Here is an 18,867-nt window from a genome sequence, read left to right as displayed (position 1 = left end):
TGGATGAAGATTTAGTATATATCCATTTACGTGATCTCCTCAAAAGTTAATGGAGATTTTTAATATATATATATATAACTAACCTGTTTTTCTAACTTTTTTTTTTTTAGGAAGGAAAAGATCTATCTTTTTCGAACACATGTCAGCCTTCATTATTCGTAGAGACGAATTTGATTTCAAGTAATTAAATTAATTAATTAATTAATTACCTTAATATTTGAGGGGAATTTTTAATAAAATTAAATATCCATAAAAAATATGAATATTTAAAATTTGACCCTCGTGTAATCAAGTTGTAGCCCTAAAGCGAAGCGGTGTCGTATTTTCGGCACTGATGTGTTAAAGTCTTCACCCATGCAAATTGGCTTGACTTGAATGCATAGTGGTGTTCAAGTTTTAATATTTAATTAAAACCGGAATAATACTTGGTATTTATGCAAACAAGTTATAACCCTGATACTACGTGGTGTTATATTTTCGGCACTTATGTGCTAAAGTCTTCACTTATGCAAATTAGCTTGAGTTGAATGCATAGTGGTGTTTCAAGTTTTAACATTTAATTAAAACCATAATAATATTTGGTATCTATGCAAACAATTTATGACCTTGATGCTGCACGGTGTTGTACTTTCAGCACTTAATACAACTTGAGTGTTAAGGTCTTCACTCATGCGAATTGGTCTGACTTAAATGCATAGTAGCATCTAAAAACTTAGACCCATATTTTATTCATCTCTCTTTCTACCTTCTTTTTTTGTGTAGAATGACGTTCTTCAAATGTTTCAAGAAGAAGATCGTAACCATTCTTGAGGATGATAGTGAAGATTTTGAGGAATGGACTACCTTATCAGTGCATAAGTCACTTACTGAGCTTCAATCTTTGTTAGTGTCAGTGACAAAGGACCCATTACACATTTCTTTCTGGTCCTGAGTTGCATCTTGCAAGCTTACAAATATCAGCAATTCAAAATTTAATAAGGTGAAACTTGTTTCTGATATTCTGCTGCTGAATTCCTCTCACCCAACTACTACTGAAGTTCATGATGAATTTGGATTGTTGGGTTCCCGTGTTGGTGACGGAGAAGCCAAATGGGGAAGTTCATTCAAAGTACTTAGGGAATCCTTCTTTACCGAAGGATATTGGGAATGGGTTGATGAGGTATTGGGTCGACATGGACCATTTCTTAAAGGATGTAAGCTTTATGAAGCTATTTTTACATCCTTATTTAGCTATGATTGTCATGTCTCTGTGATTAGGGCCTTTTGCAAACATTGGTGTCCTACCACTAACACCTTGCATACTTCCATTAAAGAGGTTTTCATCTCCCTTTGGAACTTGTATTGTATTGTTGGACTACTCATCATTGGGAAGAGTTATCTAATGATGCAACAAAGTCATCACTCCCACCAAGCTGTCAAACTTTATTCCTTGCATATTATCGAATTTGCTCTGAGATGAAAGAGAAGTCTTCAGTCAAGTTAGCCTCTTGGGTGTCATTTTGGAACAAAGGCTTCATGAAATATGCAAAAGTACAAGGAATAAGGTGCAGAGGCCTAAGGAGACTCATAACCCCTCCGAGGAAATTGATCCTATTAAATCTTGTACTCAGTCGGAGATGGAAGTTTTTAACAACCTTGGCGTAGCCGAGGCAGATGTTAAAAAGACTTACTTGGCCGCTTTCTTGGCATGTTGATTATGTAAGTTCGTTCTTCCTTGGGGAGGTGTTAACTTGATTCGTCCTAGAGTCTTCAAGGTAGCTAGTAAAATGGCTCAAGATGAGACATTTAGCCTTGTTGTTCGTGTTAGCAAGCATTTCCAACAGCTTAAATGAAATTGCTTGTTCTTCGAAGCTTGGGACTAATGCATCTATTTTCCCTATTCATTATTTATACGGATGGTTAGGTGAATATTTCGATACCCATTTCATTTCTCATTCTTGGAACCATCCCCCAAGGATGACTTATTACGCCGACAAGTTTTCTGCTAAGTGTTTTGATGATTTGCAAGCTCAAGCTTTGATAATGTCTTGCAAAGGCGTAAAGTTGGACTACTTGGCATTGCGTTATAAGGAGTGTGTTGTCACGAACTTAGTCTCTTCCTAAGCTCGTGCTGCACTTAGACAAGTCAAGACACTTGATCTTGCTAAGTCAGCCTGACTCCCAATGCTTAGCTCGCTAGGCTAAGATGCTCATGACTCTGAAGCTTTAGAAGGCGTAGTAGACAACTATTAAATAATGGGAGCTTTTATTACTCAAGGAAACCTTTACAAGTGCTTTGGGAACTCACTTGCTTGGTTAGGAAGTGATTTGGGTGGTGCCTTGGCCAAATGAGGGTCTCACCTATTTATAGGCACCAATGAAACTCTTTGGAACCTTGGAGGGTTCCTTACAACTCAAGAATAATCTAAAATTTCCTACACAATTCTATGTACAAACCTATGTACAAGAATATACAAGAGATTCCTAGAATTCTCTAGAAAGCCTTGAACTCCTCTCATGCCTTCCACCATAGTGTAAAGATGTGTGGACTTCTCTAGGCATCTCTAGAACCTTCCACACTCTTCTCACTAATGGTTAAGTGTAGATGGCTCCAGGAGTCTCCAAAAGCTTCATGGGCTCTATATAAACCCATGATAAGGCTCATTTGAAGCATCTTGTGACACTCTCCCCCACTTATGTCGTCGACGTCCCCATCGTTGCCTCTTCTTGAAACCTCTCGATGTATTTTATTTTATTATTTTTCTTTTTTGCATTGATACTAACAAAAATAAATATTTGCCTTAGGTGGGGAGTGACAACCAATTTGTCGATAAATGAGATGAGTCATTTCCTAAGGATCGATTCGAAAATGTTGTTGCTACTCGGGAGTCAACACTCTTTACCTTGACTATGTAACGAGATAATCACTCTATCATCTTATTACCTTTGTCTCATTCTTGTTTGGGTGATGAAGGTATTACTAACATCTTAAGTGATATTTTGATTGAATCTCAAGGTAAAAAAACCACAATTAGAGATACAACATATGATGAATTGACACTTTTAGCAGTTGCAGGTTTAATTGTTGAACAACAATCTCCATGTCCTACTATGGTTGCTCCTTCTACTTCCATTCACACATTCGACGTCGAACAAATCATCCTTAATGCCCAACGCCAAGTAGCACTTATGATAGGAGAAGACATTAAGAAGATGATTATCAAAACTTCCAATGAATGTCTCCCATTATTGAGAGGAAAAATTGATGAGCTTTTCAATGCTATCATAAAGATTGGAGTGGACCCTTCACCATTGAAGTTTTAGATTGAGAAGTACATGGAAAATGTAGATCAGCTCGATGCAGTGCAACGTACCCATTCTATGAAGATATCTTTGGAAATACAAAGCGAACGTTTAGCTATTGTTGCGTCTCAAATTGTGGATGATCTAAACTCTGAGGATGCACAGGAAAACCATTGTCAATCATTAAAGGTTGACTTAGCTACTCTTGATGCTAAACAGGAAGCAATTAAGAAAGAATTGGAGTAATTAGGTCTACAAAAAGAACGTCTTCACAACTCAATCTTAGAGATCAATGAAATTATAGCCAATAAATAGAATGATGTTTCTCACTTGAGGAAATAACACATCATTATCGCCCAAACCCCCGTGCTTACTGATGTTGATGTCAAGACTTTAGAGACACTTCAAGAAGCCTTAACGACTCAACGTGACGAGCTTGCATGCTTAGTGTGGATGTGATCGTTGTACTTTTTTACTTAGTTTTAGCTCTCATTCTTTTCCTTCATTCATTATTTTTATTTTTATTTTTATTAAGATGTAATAAAGTCTAACATTTGTTAGCCAGGTTTATTTATTAATAAAAATGAGACCTTTTTTTTTTTTTTGGTAGTGACTGAACTCAAGTGGTTTTCCCAAGTTGCCTATGTATCCTTCAAAGAGATGAGATCAAATTAAACGTAGTTTCATTTTTTTTTTAATTATTTTTTTATTTTTTTATGCTCTAACTTTTGCCAAGACTAAAAAAAAGATTTAATTTTGCGAGCATATGTCCTAACTTTTGCCTAAATCACCTTTTCAAGTTTTCAACTTAGCAGACTTTTTTTTTTTTGGTGTGTTGTACGCAGTTTATGCTCATGCAGGCCAGGAGCGTCACTTGTCTTGAGTTTGATCGAAGGAAGATACGTCATTGAATAAATTTTAATTGAGGATCAAAGATGACTTATTCTCAACCAAACTTGTGAAGACATTTCTTAAACATTTTGGAGAACAAAAGAAGTCCTTTGAATTTGTCTTGATTTTCCTCAGCCTTAAAAGTGGATGAATGACACTTTTGTATTATGTTTAATATTTTTCCACGAGCTTGTTGAAGAATGTGTCAATCTTGGACTTGATTTTAATCCAATGATGGTAAACACGTGTTCTTGGAGCAAAATTTAATTGAGGATCAATGATGACTTGATCTCAAGTAAACTTATCAACAATTTCCTCAAGAGTTCTAAAAAACCTAACTTTGTCTTCTTTATCTTTGAAGGTGGATGAATGACACTTTTGTTTGTGTTTGATATTTTTCCACGAGCTCGTTGAAGAATGTTTGGAGTTTGATTTTGATTTTTGAAGCTTCATTTTTGGATTTAGCTTCTGGGTTGCATCACCCTTTTTGAAAACTTGTTATGCTGAAAGAAAAGAACACTTGTATGTAGAAAAGTTGGAGATTTTAGTTTGGAATCTCCCAATTTGACTTCTTTAATACAAAGAGTTTGTTCCTCAATTTAAGAAGTTTACCAAGAATGATTGTTTTTTTTTTTTAACTACAGTTTAAGCTCTTGTAAGATGGGAGCAATATGCAGTTTAGGCTCATGCTTTAAAGAACATTACTAGAATGCCGAGGTTTGAAAATATTTGTGGTAAAATTGGATGTCATGCTTTTTTCATCGTCGCTAGTGTAGGTGATGTTTGCACAACATGTTGCACAATCGTGGCCTTCGTCCTTAGATTGTTTTGCCCCCTTTATTTTTGTGGCATAAAGTGATGAATTCTTAAGTACCTGGATTAGTGCAATTCGTGTTTCCTTAAGAAGTTGTAACATTTCATGGATATTGAAGAGAATGATCGATAAGCATTGTAGGTTTGCTACTATCTCATCATCTTCCTTGGTTCTGCACCAAAAACATTTTATTCATCTTTACCTGACTCGTCTTCTTCCGAAATCTCATGACAAGAGACCATATGAGTTGATGTCACCATCCCTTTATTGAAGAACTCTGGAGGGAAGTATTCTCTTAAGGTGATAGGGGTAATGAACTTTTGTACCAAGAAGTCATCAACTTGTACAATCACTTGTTTTCTTTTAGGTTTCTTTTCTTTTTTCTTCTTTGCATGTCAATGAATATTTTGTTTACGTTCTTTTTTCCTGGGAAGATTTGGGTATAGATGAGATTTTTGCTTCTTACAAGGTCTTCTTCATGTCACTGATATCCAGCTTCTTTCGTTATACGACATTGATTCATTATCAAAATAGAAGTTGAGAAAATAAATGTTAATCATAAATGAGAAAACACCAAAGAGGAAGGTGAATTGGGTTTTTCAAAAACTTTTTCTACACAACAAATTCAAGCACAATGAAGCAAATATAATGAGATAGAGTTAGAGAATTCAAACTCAGATTTTATAGTGGTTCGACACTTCTTTGCCTATGTCCACTCTCATCAAGCTCCTAACTAAGTGAGAGTTCCACTAACTTAAAGCTTCAACCAAGCTTCTAATCTCCTTTGCACTTGGATTCTAGTTCCAATGGGCTTTTACACAATCTCTTCAAGATTCAACTCACTTGAAGGCTTTAACACTCAATTTTACAAGAATGAATCCCTCAACCTAGCTCAAATACAAATCAAAGCTAGGATGAAACACAAAGGTGCACTAAAAAATATGCAAGTGAAGATTTAATGCACTAAGAAAGAAATAAGAGCTTTTAAGGCAAGAACAAATGGGTAGACAATTAAATGCAAGTGTTCTTTATATCATAAATGAAGTGGAGCTCTCAATTTATAGGTTTCTAACCTTAGGAGCCAAGAAAAACAAAAAACAGCCTCAATCGGTCGAGCTGGGGATCGACCGGTTCACTAGTCGTTGGAGCATTTAATGCTTTGCTCCAACGAGGCTGGGAAGGAGGATACGTTGACTGGGAAAGGAAGGCTATTGGATGAGAGAGAGTGTTTTTAGCACTCCTTAACCAAACCTCGACTGGGCAAGGGGAATCGATCGACTGGTATCCTGGTTGATTGAGCCAATTGGCCCAATGCCTTGACTGGTTCAACATTTTAGCCCCTAAAACCTATCTTTTTCTATTCTTTTCTTTTCTATAACTTAGGCAAGGTCTTTAAGTAAATTAATATGACAATTTTGAAATGTTTTGCCTAAGGTACATTTGATAAAACTCAGGTTTTAATGAAATTGTAACTTTAAATAATAAACCGAGTTTTCCAAAGATGCATGAAATGATATATAAAACCTAAGTGCACCTATGCATTCATCTTACATTTGTTTCCTATGATTAATGGTCTTCCAAACGTCTTGATCTTGTATCCATTAGGTTCTTTGATGAATTTCCAAATTAATATATGAGATTCTTTACAATTCAAACCAATTAATAACTTTACCATGGTTTGTTATCATCAAAACCTGATTAGTAGAACCCTTGAGCTAACAATCTCCCCATTTTTTATGATGACAAACCTTGGTTATCTAGGAGAAGAAAAATCCCCCCCTCAAATCAATCATGGATCAATTAATCAAAATTTATGAAGTTAAAACCAAGATAATTAAGACATGTGAATTTTCAATAGGAAACAGTGTGAGTCATGAAACATATGGCATATCATGTATAAGTCAAATGTACACGAAACATATAAGCTTATCATATATATGATCCAAACAAAAAATATGACAATGATATGCATGCAAGTCTCTTAGATCCTAAATATCTCTTCCCCTTTTGGCATCATAAAAAAGAAACGAATGGGGTCTCTATGAAATCAAGGCTGATGAGGTGGAGGTGGAAACACGGAGCGGAGGTAAGCCATCATCTCCTCATGCTGACTATTTTGGCGACTCTCAATGCGCTCAATCATCTGCTGGAGATGCTCAAAAGCAACCTAATGCTAATTCATGCGAGTCTCTATACGCTCAAATATCTTATGCAGATACTCAAACTGAGAGGTGAAGCCAGTCTGCTATTGATTTATGCAATCCTCCATGGAATATAATCAAGTATCACTGACAATTGCAACTTCCTCTATGTGAGTGCCGAGAGAGCTAATCTGAGCAGATAGATCCATCCAAGACGCATGATCAGAAGCGTGAGGTGCTTGACGAGGTGATATCTCTATGTGAGGAGACTCAGTGAATGATGGCTGAGAAGATGGTCCCGCTATATAAGTCGGTTGAGACATCATCGACTCAGAAAATGTGGCCTCAAACTGAACATCCTTTGACTAGAGTGGATGAATGTTAAGCTCGGGCTCTCTCTGCTGAAAGCCTCTCTGAGGGTTTACTCCACCCTTTATCTCTCATATATCGGCCTCATCCTCTACTTCGGGATGCACCTGTCCTTATCCCTGGGCCTGTGCTGGTGGTCTTTCTGCTCTTCTAATCTAGGAACTATCGGGGGCCTTCTCAAATTTCATCCGCCCCAAAGATTGCTCATCATACGTATTATAAATGTTGGGGGCCTCAAAATCTTTCTCTGCTTAAATCAACCCCGACACTCTTGAACACTCTAGTGAGGAAGTGGCCATAGGGGATTACGCGGGTCGTGTTTTCGCAACATGAGAATATGTGCATCATCATCAAATGCCCCAAGTGAATTTGTCTCCCCGTCATAATAGAGTCCACGAGGAATGTCTCATAATAGGAGACCTCATCTCGATGTCCGCCTCGTGGTAGTAGAATAAAGCAAATCATGTGGTGTAGTACTCTACTGATCACGGTCAAGCTATGGGGCGATAGTTTGTCCATCCTTTAGACATCTACAAGTTCACACATCCTCTGAATGGCCTCTCTAGGCTCAAAACCCGGCATAGTGAGCCAAATCTTGGATTTGTACACCTTGAGTCCAACTAGAGCAATATCGAAAATGCGGTAGATGCTCTCTAGGTCCAGCCGAATCACGACTCCTCTAACAGTGGAAATAATGGGGCCACCAATGCCATATGTTGTCCTCAAATAGAACGTTGGCACCAATGTTGGAAAAATCGGCTCCGAAACCGTCACCATGGGTAGCCAACCATCATACTGAATAGTCTCTCAAATCCAAAATGCTGGAGTTGGGAAAAATTGATACTTCTCCCTGGAACTACTTTCCTCTGAGCAAACTTTTGTTTGTATCGCCGGTAGTTCTCCATGGAGCTGAATAGGGCGGTGTCAAACCTCGCCTTTCAGTGAGCCTCCGGCTGAGGGGACTGAGACGGCTTAGTTGGGCGCTTGCCCTGTGCCCTAGAGGCAGTCGACTATCTCCTAGGAGCCATGAGAAAAACAGAAACAAAGGAGACAAGGTTGGTAGAGAGAGAAACACTCACAACCGAAACCCTAGGTGTGCGGGAAAGAAGAAAACCCTAGCCTCCAATACTCTAAAAAATCTAATCCAAAGCCTTCAATCAGTCCAAACCTTGCTTAAACTAATCTTTGGAAGCCGAAATGTGAAAAACCCTAAAGAAATGGAAGAGAACAGTAGAGAAAACGACGCGCTAGAGTCTCTTTAAATTCCTAGTCCCGACAAACCGGTCGACCAGTCCTAGTCCGGTTGACCGCCTGGTCAACACAGTCAATGGGTTTGATTTTTCACCTTTTGTGCATTTTCTCATTTTCTGATCCTCCTCCTGCATTTTTTAATTGAAATCCCCAATTTTTTATGCCCAATGTCAAAAGAATTTTGATTTTTGGTCAAAATTTGACCATTTATCTAAGTATATGTGTATATGATGCATATGACATGAAATTCATGCAATCATAAGGTATATTCATCAAGAATTCATTAAGCAATCATTAGATCATAAAGAAATCACCCCTAGTTGTCTTCTAATATCAACAAATTGTTCTTCACTTAGAGGTTTTCTAAAGATATTGGCAAATTGATATTTTGTACTTACAAATTCAAGTGTTATGTCACCCTTTTGTGCATGGTCTTTAAGAAAATGATGTCTAATCTCTATATGCTTAGTCCTAGAGTGTTGCACGAGATTTTTTGATATATTTATGACACTAGTATTATCACATTTAATAGGAACATGGTCAAAAGATAAATCAAAATCACTAAGTGTTTCTTTCATCCAAAGAATTTGTGCATAACATAAACCGATTGCTATGTATTTGGTTTCCGTCATTAACAAAGCTACCAAACTTTGCTTCTTATTATGCCATGAAACAAGTGAGTGTCCTAGGAAATAACAAATGTCACTAGTGTTTTTTCTTTCAACCCTACAACCAGTAAAATATCGGCATCCGAAAATCCAATTAATTCAAAGTTATCACTCTTAGGATACCATAAGCCCATGTCCATTGTCTTTTTCAAATATCTAAGAATTCGTTTTACAACGCTTAAGTGAGATTCTTTATGACAAAATTGAAATCTAGCACACAAGCATACACTATACATAATGTCGGGTCTACTAGCGGTCAAATATAGCAAAGAACCTATCATGCCTCTATACATAGTTGAGTCAATGGATTTACCTTCTCATCCTTATCAAGCTTGATGGATGAGCTTATTGGAGTCTTCATTGTTTTGGATTATTCCATGTTGAACCTTTTGAGAAAATCTCTTATATAATTTACTTGATTGATGAAGGTTCATTCCTTTAGTTGCTTGATTTGAAGTCCAAGGAAGAAGTTGAGTTCTCCCATCATGCTCATTTCAAACTCACTATGCATGCACTTAGAAAAATCTTCACAAAGAGAAACATTAGTAGCACCAAAAATGATATCATCAACATATATTTGAACTAAGAGCATATCATTTTCTTTGGTCTTTATGAAAAGAATTGTGTCAATTTTTCCCATTTAAAAACCCTTTTTCAAAATAAATTTACTCAATCTTTCATACCATGCTCTAGGTGCTTGTTTCAAACCATAAAGTGTCCTTTTAAGTTTAAAAACATGGTTAGGAAAGTTAAAACTTTGAAAACCGGGTGGTTGTTCAACATATACTTCTTCATTTATAAAACCATTTAAAAAAACATTTTTCACATCCATTTGATATAAAACAAAGTCTTTAAAACATGCAAAGGCAAGTAGCATCCTAATGGCTTCCAACCCAGCTACAGGGGCAAAGGTTTCTTCATAATCTATCCTTTCTTCTTGATTAAAACCTTGGGCTACCAATCTTGCTTTATTTCTAACAATTATGTCATTTTCATCAATTTTATTTCTAAAGACCCATCTAGTTTTAATAACACTTTGATTTGAAGGCCTTGGTACTAATTCTCATACTTCACTTCTTTCAAATTGATTTAACTTATCTTGCATAGCAATCATCCAATTTTTATCAACTAAAGTATCATTTATATTTTTAGGCTCAATTTGAGATATAAAAGCAAGATTATTGCAAATATTTGTAAGAGATGATCTAGTTCTTACCTCACTAGATGAATTATCTATAATTTGATCTTATGGGTGGTTGATGACAAACTTCCAATCTTTAGGAAGGTATTGATTTGATTTACCTTGCACTTGTTGAGGAGGGGGTAGTGCCAATGATGATTCTTCTTTCTTGGGATCTTCTCCAATTTCTTTTTGTTGCCTTCTATCTTCAATTTGCAATTTTTTTTCATGGAGGTCTCCAAACCTAAATCATCATCAAAACTCTCTATTTCTTGGAGAGAATTATTAGATTTATAAAAAATAACATGGATGAACTCCTCTACAACCATGGTTCTTTTGTTAAAAACTCTAAAAGCTTTACTTGAAGTTGAGTAACCAAGGAAAATTCCAACATCCAATTTTGCATCAAATTTTCCTAGATTGTCTTTGGTGTTTAATATAAAACATTTACACCCAAAGACTTTGAAATAACTAATGTTGGGTTTCTTGTTTTTCCAAAGCTCATATGGACTTTTCTTAAGAATGGGCTTCAATAATATTCTATTTAAAACATAACAAGAAGTGTTAACCACTTCAACCCAAAAATATTTTGGTAAATTGTTTTCATTTAGCATGGTTCTAGCCATTTCTTGAAGAGTTCTATTTTTTCTTTCAACTACCCCATTTTGTTGAGGAGTTTTAGGAGCCAACAAATTGTGGTTAATTCCATGCTCATTGCAATATTCTTCAAAATCAATATTTTCAAATTCTCTCCCATGATCACTTTTTATACAAGTAATTGTAGAATCTTTTTCATTTTGAACCTTGTTGCAAAACTTTGAAAACTCATAAAAGACTTCATTCTTTTGACTTAAAAACAAGACTCATGTGTATCTAGAGAAGTCATCCACAATAACATATGCATAATATTTTCCTCAAAGACTTGGTGTCCTAGAAGGACCAAATAAATTCATATGCAACAACTCAAGATGCCTAAATGTGGAAATGAAATTTTTGTTTTTGAGAGAGTTTTTTATTTGCTTTCCTAGTTGACAAGTTTCACAAACTTTGTCTTCTTGAAAATTTATTTTGGGAAGGCCTCTAAAAAGTTCATCTTTGTTGAGTTGGGAAATGAGATCAATGTTAGCATGTCCCAACCTCCTATGCCACAACCAACTTTGATCATGCATACTTGAAAAACATATATCACGACCATTATATTTTGAAATATTTATAGCATAAACATTATCACATCTATGACCTATGAAAATGGTTTTATCATTTTGAATATCCTTGATGATGCAATGAGATGCTTCAAAAATCACTTTAAAACCTTTGTCACAAAGTTGACTAATGCTTAAAAGGTTATGTTTTAAACCATCTACTAATAAAACACTTTCAATAAGAGAGGATGTACCATTACCAATAGTGCCTTGACCAATGATTCTTTCTTTTGCATTGTCTCCAAAGGTAACACATATCCTCACATTTTCTTTGTAAGGAAAGCAAACTTGGATTCATCGCCGGTCATGTGTCTTGAGCATCCACCATCCAAGAATCACTTATCTTTTTTTGAACCCTACAATATAAAACTCAAGTTGATTTAGGTACTCATATCCTAGGTACCCATATCCTTTTGGGTCCTTGATGGTTAGTGACCTTGGATTTTTCAATCCAAACATTTTTAGCTTTTGCATTTGAATTCTTTTGAGAACCATTTCTTAAAGGACATGTACTACTAATGTGCCCTCATCTTCCACAAAAGTTGCAAGTAGTAGAAGGACTTGCACTTGTGGATTCTTTTACAAAATATTTTTTAAAATACTTTTGATTTTTTGAAGACTTGAATCATAGCCCTTGTTTGTCAAAAACACATTTTTGGTTAGCTAGAATCATTCAAAAGATTTTTGTCCACAAGAAAATATTGAAAGAGAGGAGGTCAACCATTCATTTTTCTTTCTCAAAATCTCATTTTCTTTTTCAAGATGAGTTTTAGAAATTTCAACAATTAAAAATTTTTCTTTTACTTCTTCAAGTTCTTTTTCAAGTTGTTGAATTTTCTTCTTAAGAGAAATATTTTTCAAACTAAGTTTTTCAAAATCCTCATACAATTCTTCAAAAACATCATGCATATCTTCATCACCAAAGTTAAAGTTTACCTCATCAAGTTCATCTATTGCTATGAATCACATGTTTGCCATTTTTTTTTTTCTCATTTTCTTCTTTGAAGGATTCTTCACTTTCACTCCAAGTGGTCATCATTGTCTTCTTCATTCTCTTTTTGGCTTCACTTTTGTAGAAATAACAATCATATTTAATGTGTCCCAGTTTCTTGCATTTGAAACACACCAAATCTCTTTTCTCTTCTCATTTTTCTTTGTCACCATGAAATGAAGATTCTTTTTTAGAAAGGTCTCTTCTAGAGGTGAACCTTCTTCCTCTAAACCTTTCACTCCTCATGTATTTGTTGAGTTTTCTTGTGATGAGGGCTAAATCATCATCTTCTTCACTTTGTTTTTCTTATTCAACATCTTCTTCTTCCTTAGTTGTAGCTTTGAGAGCTATGCTTTTCTTCTTTTTGCCTTCACCTTCTTGTAGTTTTTTTTCCAAATTGATCTCATATGTCATTAATGACCCTATGAGTTCCTTCATAGGTAGCTTGGTTAAGTCTTTTGCTTCTTGAATTGTGGTGACCTTTGTATGCCACTTTGATGGGAGTGACCTTAAGATCTTCATCACCTTTTCAAATTCCTTGTAGGTCTTTCCCAATGCTTCAAGACCATTGACAATGTCGGTGAACCTAGTGGTCATCTCAACAATAGTCTCATTTTTTTTCATAAAAAACAATTCATAACTATGAACAAGTAAATTGATTTTTGATTCTTTCAGTTGATTTGTTTTTTCATGAGTTATTTCAAGCAATCTCCAAATTTCTTTAGCTGATTTGCATTGACATATTCTATTATATTCATTTCTATCTACAACACATTGCAAAGTGAAAACGACCTTAGCATTTAATTGAAAATTTCTTCTATCAAGCTCATTCCATTCTTGCTTAGGTTTTGGAACCATGACTCCACTAACTAGTTTTGTAGGAAAAGTTGGTCCATCTTCAATGACGTCTCATACGTCTAAATCGGTTGATTGTAAATACTAAGTCATTTAAGTTTTCCAATAAGGATAGTCTGTTCCCGTAAAAAATTGAGCTCTATTTTTTGCAAAACTTTCAGTGTGAGATGAGCTTGATGAAATAAGCATTTCCTCTTAGACGATTAAGTCTTAAACAAAAGGCCTTACTCTGTACCAATTGAGAAAATAAAGACTAATCTTAAATGTGAAAAACACTCAAGAAGAAGGTGAATTGGGTTTTTCAAAAACTTTTTCAACACAACAAATTCAAGCACAATAGAAGCAAATATAATGAGATAGAGTTAGAGAATTCAAACTCAAATTTTATAGCGGTTCGACATTTTCTTGCCTATGTCCACTATCCTCAAGCTCCTAACCGAGTAAGGGTTCCACTAATTTGAAGCTTCAACCAAACTTCTAATCTCCTTTGCACTTGGATTTCGGCTCTAATGGGCTCTTACACAATCTCTTCAAGATTCAACTCATTTGAAGACTTTAACACTCAATTTTACAAGAATGAATCCCTCAACCTAGCTTAAATACAAATCAAAGCTAGGATGAAACACAAAGATGCACTAAAAGCAAGTGAAGATTTAACGCACCAAGAAAGAAATGAGAGCTTTTAAGGCAAGAACAAGTGGGTAGACAATTAAATGCAAGTGTTCTTTATATCATAAATGAAGTGGAACTCTCAATTTATAGGTTTCTAACCTTGGGAGCCAAGAAAAACAAAAAACATCCTCAACCGGTCGAGCTGGGGGTCGACCGGTTCACTAGTTGTTAGAGCATTTAATAATTTGGTAGGTTATCGTTGCTTTAACCGGACCTCGATTAGAGGACGACTGGGAAGGAGGATACCTCGACTAGGAAAGGAAGGCTATTGGATGAGAGAGAGTGTTTTTAGCACTCCTCGACCGGACCTGATCGGGCAAAGGGAACCGATCGACCGGTACCCTGGCCGGTTGAGCCAATTGGCCCAGTGCCTTGACCGGTTCAACCTTTTGGCCCCGAAAACCTATCTTTTTCTATTCTTTTCTTTTCTAACACTTAGGCAAGGTCTTTAGGTAAATTAATATGTCAATGTTGAAACTTTTTGCCTAAGGTACATTTGATAAAATTCGGGTTTTAATGAAATTGTAACTTTAAATAATAAACCGAGTTTTCCAAAGATGCATGAAATGATATGTAAAACCTAAGTGCACCCATGCATTCATCTTAAATTTGTTTCCTATGATTAATGGTCTTCCAAAAGTCTTGATTTTGTATCCATTAGGTCCTTTGATGAATTTCCAAATTAATACCTGAGATTCTTTACAATTCAAACCAATTAGTAACTTTACCATGGTTTGTTATCATCAAAACCTGATTAGGAGAACCCTTGGACTAATAAAAGTGAAAAAAGGTGTCTTGACATGACACTTGTGTTTGCTTTGGTTTATGTGACTTGCATTGGATAGTACCGGTGCATGCCTCTAGTGTCTTAGGTGGAACATGTAATGAAACAAGATCAAGGGACCCAAATGTGACTATAATATGATTTGACTTTACTACTTCATTAAGATCTAGATGAATTCTTCCTTGGTTTACAAGTTTCATTATGAGATCTTTTAAAATGAAACATTTCTCCATCAGGTGACTGATAATTCAATGGTAATGACAATAGTTCGGATCATTAACACAACCCATTTCTTTTGGACGTTTGCACTCAAGTAGCTCAATAACCTTTTTTTGGAGCAGGTCTTCCAACATGCTAGGCACATTAGAGTTAGGAAAATGATACTTCTTCTCCTCTAATTCCTTCAAGGTGAATCGACACCTCTCATTTTCCTGGGTTGGTCTAGCCTCTTTTACTTTTTTCTTTTTATCTCGTGCTAAGATTTTGATAGGAGTCATATTTACCGTCATTGACTCCTGGATGGGTTTTATTGAATTCTTATCACTTTCTTTCCCATTGTGTCTTTCTCTTTGCTGGTCAACGAGAAGGTCATTTTTAACACCATGGTTGGCTATACTGAGCTCCATATCATGTGCTCGAGTAGCTAATTCTTCAAAGGTATGGGGTTGTATCCCTTGGAGGATGTATAGGAGACCCCAATGCATTCCTTGTATGCACATCTCCACAACTGATACCTCATATAATCTATCTTTGCAATCAAGGCTTAAAGAACGCCAACAGTTGATATAGTCTACAATTGGCTTGTCTTTCCATTACTTAGTGTTAGTAAGCTCCATCATGCTTACAGTTCGTTGGGTGCTATAGAAACGGTTGAGGAATTCACGTTCTATTTGGTCACAACTATCGATATACTTAGGTGCAAGGTCTATGTACCAATCGAAAGCAATCACTCGAAGAGAATGAACGAATTGTTTAACTAATAAGTCACCATCTATACCTACAGTGTTACAAGTTTCAACGAAATGGGCAACATGTTGTTTTGGATTTCCTTTCAAGTCAAATGATTGAAATTTGGGAGGTTGATAACCCATATACATACATAGGTTATTAATCCTCTTAGTGTAAGATTTAGAGTACATGAGCGTACTCTGTAAGGGTCCACCATACTGTGTTTTAATGGTGTTGGTTATCATGTCCTGAAGTTGTTGGATATATAATGATGCTACTAAGGCAAATTCCGTCATTTGTCTCTCAACTTGCATTATCCTATACGTATGTGGTGCATCATCGAGAGGAGATGCAACATTCAGAAGGTGGTTGAGTCCTTGACTTGACTTACCTGTATTTTGTACTTGTGCCTCAACCTTGTTTATGAGGGAGACTATTTGCATATCCTTCTCCTCGACTGTCTTGGTGAGTTTGGTGATGGCGTGAGCCATCTCTGCTAATTGTTCCTCTATAGATGTAATGTCAATTGCCATTACCAGCATAGTCATCGAGAAGGAAGAAGTAAAAGAATCGGAACGATTAGAGTAGTTTTCCTCATTTAACATTCCAGTTGGCGATTTGGAGTATGAACCAGTGCTAGAGTTGGCATTGGTAACAAAGCAATGAGATTTATCCCCGAAGTCCTATAGTGTTGAAGGGAGTTTTCCCCTACTACGAGGACTATGGCTTTTTGCCCTCAGAGAAACCAAAGTGATGAGTGGTTGGTACTCATCACACATTCTTACCAGTTTTAGCAAACATGCAGACTCACTTATTTGTTTTGTTGAGAGTGGAGATGTTGATTTTGCTTTGCTACGAGTCATGGGGCCCGTAGCGGCGTCGTGTGTCGATTGTGCAATGACGATCTTGTCATTGCCTTTATTGACATGCACAACTTGAGTTCTTTTGGGTCGACGTAGTAATGCTAAATCTTCTAACAAAAGAGATGAGAGGTAGAGATGTCTCACTGGGCGTGCCAGAAATTTGTAAGCACAAATTTCATAAAAAATTTTGTCATGCAAAATTAGCAAAACAAATAGGAAAATAATGTGAACAAAATATTTATTAAATTAAAAATATTGTGGGTACAATTTCAAAAATAATATTATTTCCAAAAGAATATTTTCCCTCTGATTCTTTTACCTTTATCACACTTTGGAAGACGACGATGACATTTTCTTGATTTCAAATATCAATCAAGGGCCTCAAGTGGCTTATACCTGAATGAACTCGTTGAATGACTAGAACGCATGTAGCAGGTCTTTTGCTATTTTAAACTTTTTCTTTTGTTGTGAAACCTCTTTTCCCTTACAAAGTCGCCTTTGAATTTTCTCCTTAAGATTTTCTTTTATGGATTTTTATGATTTCTCCAATTTCTCCCTTCGACTTTTATTTATAGGTGAATATAGGAAATTTGAATTTCAAATTCTCAAATTTTAGTTGCTTAATTCAAGGGATTTAGTTCCTTGATTTTAGCAAATTTTCTTCTGGGAGGTTTTACCAACAAGATAATAATAATATTAATAATAATTTTCTTATTATTATTATTATCCTTTTTATAGTTGGAGATTAGGGAAACTTATTCATAAGAAGATTTTTTTTTTAATTTAGTCATTTTGAAGACCAAATTAATGGTAATTTAATCCACTAATTTTTATTTTTATTTTATATTTTTTATGTCTACAGCTCCCTGTGAGCCTTTGCTAATAATGTCATCATCTTAAGCTTATAGCTCAGAATCAGGGTTAATTTTCTTATGCATGCCGTCTTATGATCATTACTAGATATGAACAAATTAATTATGTGAAAAAAAGACTTCCATTGGCCAGAGTATGATTTCATTGTTTAACTTTAACTGTGTGAGGATCACAAGAAGAAGTAATTCTTTGATCCACGTTTGGGAAGAAAATTTTCTTCTTTTTCCTCCAGTGACAAACTTAGCTTTTGATAACAACTCGCAACAGGAGAGGACAAGAGCATAGCCGGCATTGTTTGACAGCAAAGGCATCAAGGCAAATCATTTAAAATTAAATATCGAAACCAATTACGTAAGCCTAGCTTAATCCGCCTATCGAACAAGATAAAGCATTCAGATTCCCAATGGATTCCCTATCCTACTAAGTTGTTTAAGATGATCAAATATGCCAAAGATTGTCACCATCCACTAGATATGACTTGGGTTAATAACAAGACATGGTTTTTGTCATACAACTGTTAGGGTTGAGAGGAACGAAACTTGGACTGGACTCCTACAGATTCTTTTTGTGACAACCATGCATGCATGTCCTTTCATCTAATTCATCACTGGGTCTCCAAAGACCTGAAAGATCCTCAGTTGTGTTTTTAAAACCTAAAAAAAAAGGTAATTGGATTATTGGGCCATCATATTTGACAACAAGGGTCATGATCTGGTGCAGTTCTCCCTCTGAAATAGAAATCATGGAACTCCTTTTCCTGAGAAAGAGGAGGTTGACATTCATTTGGCCTTGTCCTAGCAACTCAATCAGTCAATCTATATAAACACGGTTGCTTTCATATGGGACACAAAATTAGTGCCCTAGGATGGGCGCAAAAGGATGATACACCCACATGTTACAAAATTCGAAGCAAAAACCTTTTAATACTAAAATTCTTATATATATATATATAGGGTTCCAATAGAGAAATGTATGTGCAATTGCAATAGTGAGGAAAAAAGATTGTAAGTGCAGTAGCAATTATGAGAAGAACGATAATTTTTCCACTTTCATTCAATTAGTACATAGATTCTTGATGATGGT

This window comes from Vitis riparia, chromosome 14, assembly GCF_004353265.1.
Source record: "Vitis riparia cultivar Riparia Gloire de Montpellier isolate 1030 chromosome 14, EGFV_Vit.rip_1.0, whole genome shotgun sequence".
Classification (NCBI taxonomy): Eukaryota; Viridiplantae; Streptophyta; class Magnoliopsida; order Vitales; family Vitaceae; genus Vitis; species Vitis riparia.
This window is presented reverse-complemented; position numbering follows the sequence as displayed.